We start from the raw sequence: 4,408 nt of genomic DNA, 5'->3' as shown, positions 1-4,408 counted from the left end.
TCCAGAATATGTATAAAGAGGAAGGGAATAGGAGTGAAGAAGTCACCTCTAAATTTCTCTCCCACATTCCATCTTTGAAAGCAAGGAGGACAACACTAGTCTTACGAAACCTTTCTCCGAGGAAGAAATATGTAAAGTAATATGGTCCATGGAACCAAACAAGGCACCAGGCCCTGACAGATTCTCAATTCTTTTTTACAGAATCTGTTGGGAAATAATAAAAATTGATCTTCTGAAAATGATTAAAGCTTTTCATAAAAAAAGCCAAAGTGGTAGGAAGTACTAACTCTACCTTCCTTGAATTAATTCCAAAATAAGTGAATCTGGGAACTTTTGACAGGTTTAGGTGCTCTGCAATGCATCATACAAAATCCTGACAAAACTGCTAGCAAAAAAAATCAAGCTACTGCTTAGGAAACTCATTTCTCCCACCCAAGGCGGCTTTGTCAAAGGGATACATATATTGGACAATGTAATATAGGTACAAGAAGTCATACATTCTAGTTATATTTGGTAGGAGCAAGGTATGCTCATAAGTTAGACATGGCAAACACATTCGACCAGGTAAATCTTTCTTTCCTATACCAAGTCCTCCTTTCCTTTGGTTTCAGCTCTAACTTTGTCAATTTGATTAAAGCTTGTACTAAAAATCCATGGATAGCTCCTTTAGTTAATGGCAAGCCAGCAAACTATTTCCAAGGCTCGAGGGGAATAAAGCAAGGCTGCCCACTCTCCTCTTTCTTGCTCATTCTGATGGCAGACTCACTAAGTAGAAAACTGGTAGCTGAAAAGAAAGTAGGTACAGCTCTAGGAGTCAGGTTGACGAAAGGGCTAGAGCCTCTCAATCACACACTATTTGTATATGACACTCTTATTTTGGGCACAACTTCCATCAAGATAGCCAAAGTTTACAGTGGAATTCTTCAAAAATTATGCAGCATATCAGGAGATCTTATAAATAAAAGGAAAAGTGCAATATACGGGTGGAATGTGGATCAACAAGCAATTCAGAGAATAGCCCTCTCCTTAAGATTTTTTGGATTCACTTCTTGGGATAAAATCAAATATCTTGGGTTACCAATAACCTTGGACCCTAACAAATTATAGTTGTGGAAAGAGGTAATAAGCAAAATTAAGTCCAAGATTATAGCTTGGGGAGGTCAATGGCTCACCAATGGTGGAAAACTCATCCTTATAAAATCTGTACTGTCCTCCCTGCCTATTTATCAGGTTTCCTTTCTTCTGGCTCCAAAGAAGATCACGAAACAGATCTCCAGACTTATCAGGGATTTTCTGTGGAGACGAGGAAGAGGAAACCAAATAAAATTCCATCTAGTGAATTAAGATACAGTTAAACGCCCCATGTCTAAAGGAGGCCTACAAATAAGAAGCCCAGGCCTTTCCAATCTGGCTCTTGGAGGTAAAATACTTTGGACCCTCTTCTCAAACAGCAAACCCTTTGTCAGTCAGGTCATAAAGAAAAAACATCTAAAAGGCTCATCGCTAAGGAACATACAAATAGATAACAACATCAAAGGGACGTCGATATTGCATCTCTACCATCGTGGGATAGATTTCTTCTAAAAGAACTTGTATCGCATTCCTATCAATGGAAAAAACACAATGCTCTGGCAAGACAACATAATGGTACAGTCTCCTTTGAGCAAAAATGAAGCAATCAAAGAAATTAGGAACTGGCTCATTTAGCAAGGAGTCCTCACCCTGGTAGATATATTGACATGGGACGACTTCGGAAAATGGCGAACTTGGGAAATCCCTCGAGTTCCAGATCAAATGTGCAGTCAAAAGACCCTCCTGGAAGAAGCTATAATGGGACTAGCACCGATTCACATGCGTTTGACAGACAAATGGGGATGGGGAAAGACTGGAATCTACAATGCAAGGCACGGATTTTCCTCTCTTCAACCAAAGCAAGCTTTGAGCCATACTGCATTTGTGTGGAAACAAGTCTGGGACCCTCTCGGTCTCCCCAAAATAAATTTCTTCACCTGGGTATTAATGCATGGGAAAGTGCTAACTAGCAACAATCTGACTAAAAGAGGTATTCACGGGCCACATCAGTGTTATCTCTACTACAAATCCCACGAAACCATGGAGCATGTGTTTGTGGACTGGTCTTTTGCTCAAGAAGTCTGGGACTGCATCCTTCAAGGCCTCAATGTCTCTGCCCCATCGCAAGTCAAAGTAGCTAACCTTTTTAGCACCTGGAGAATGTGTTATCCCCACATGACCCAAAGAAAGATATCATGGAACAGAATCTATAAAGCAGTACCTAAATATGTCTCCTGGAAAATATGGTTCGCCAAAAACGACTAGATATTCAATAGCATTCCAAACTCCCCTTTGAAGGTGGTAGAAAAAGCAAAAGCATTACTCCTTGAGACTATGGCCAATCGTCCACTTAAAAATGATAACATGCTTCTACCGGAAGAAAAAAATGGATGGGAACTTATATATTTCGAGACAAGATAAACAACACCACTTGCTCCAGTAAAACTCTTATATGGAGACTATGAGAAACGGACACATATTTTCAAGCTTGGTGGAGGAAACAGGGTAAAACAACAATCTTTTTTTATGGTGCCTCCAAAGGCAATACAGGGGCAGCAGGAGCAGACGTAGTGATCTACTCCTCGGAGGGTATTCGTGAAGATAGCTTCAGCTAGAGACTTGGACAGAGAACCAACAACCAGGCAGAAATTCTTGGGTTGCTAAAAGCCTATCAAATAGCACATGAAAAGGCATTAAGGAAATACAAGTCTTCGGGGACATCGAAATTTTGATAAAGATATTAAATTCGGAGGACCACATCAGCAATCCAATGCTCAACAAGACACTTCAAAGGCTGAGATATGTGCTCCAAGTCTTATCTTCCTATCTCCTTTTCCATATTCTATGTGGCTCAAATAAGGAAGCGGACACAACATCAAAACTGGCATGCCTCCTGCCACAAGGAACCTTAAGCAAGAATGATGAAGAACCTACATGGAACCCGATCCTGTAATCTACAGTAAATCTACACCTATGTAAGGAAAAGGAGAGCTGCAACTAAAAGGAATCTTGAATATTGTATTGATGGTTGTTTTGGTTTCGGCCCAACCTGTTTTAAATAATTAATATAACCGTTATAGTTGTAAAAATAGAGCGAGAGGCTTCAAGAAAATAAATAAGTGTAGTATTCAAATAAATAAACATGAACTACTCTTTGAATGTAAATTAAAGAAACTGTAGGATACATGATTCTTTCCTCCCCCCTCTCCCACCACGAGGAGGATTTTTTTTTAAATAGAACTTACTTTGCTTGAAAAATAAAGCTAAAAGATAATTCACCCACGAACTGCAATACAAGATTTTTATTTTTGAATTAAGATGATGCAGGGTAACCCCGCCAAACCCAGAATCTACACCTTTGCCATGCATATAAAATTTCATCTCAGCTTTTGCCCAAAATAAAACCTCAATACCTGACAAATTTACATACTACCACTTGCATCGAGACCCGACACGTTATCACCAATTCAATAACCTCCCTTTATATTATATCGGAACCTACTTCAATGTCATTTGAACCCAAATACCATTTCACACGATCATATCCACACATCGACCATTACAATCACCTTCAGTGGTCGCTCTCTGACTCTACACAGAAACAGAGTTCTGCAACTTCATCAATTGAATGGGAATGGTCTTCGTTCAATGTAATACCCTGACAAAGAAGCTCCTCATCAAAAGTTGTATTCACAAGATGCATCACCCGCTGCTTGTAAGAACAACATTGTTCTACAAGATCTATTATCACTTCCTGCTTTACGCCCTCCTTACTGTGAGGATCCAAAGCATTTAGCATCTACATTAACACATCAATAATATCACGAGCATTCTGAGTATCCGTCAAGCTAAGACCAGGAAGATCAGATGCCAGGGATGCCTCAACTGCTTCATTTTCATAGCTTGGAGATCCATAGGTTTGAGACGGGTAAGTCATTGGTTGTGTCTGCAGAGGTGTGAATATTGATCAATAAGTGCAAATCGCTATTTGCAACCACACATTGTCGATTTCCACCTGGATCTGATTGACTGATCTGACTCAACTTGCAATCTTAATATGACACAGGAATTTGGGCATTTACATCGTTCCTGATGTGATAACTATCCAAAGACACCTAATCACAATTCTTTTGAATGCCGCAATTATAGACCATTACTACAGCTCCGCTCCAATGCAAATATGAAACACCTTCTGATCTGATCTAATCGGTGATCCACAGTTCCGATATTATGTTATCGGATCCGATATCACATTAACCATTCTTCATGACACTTTGCGTCCACCGATACGCTACTAATCGGAAATTGCCAAATCTTAATGGTAAACAACCCCTCT

The sequence above is a fragment of the Pinus tabuliformis genome, chromosome 1_2, assembly GCF_031772625.1.
Source record: "Pinus tabuliformis cultivar Carrire ecotype Pingquan chromosome 1_2, CPIR1, whole genome shotgun sequence".
Classification (NCBI taxonomy): domain Eukaryota; kingdom Viridiplantae; phylum Streptophyta; class Pinopsida; order Pinales; family Pinaceae; genus Pinus; species Pinus tabuliformis.
This window is presented reverse-complemented; position numbering follows the sequence as displayed.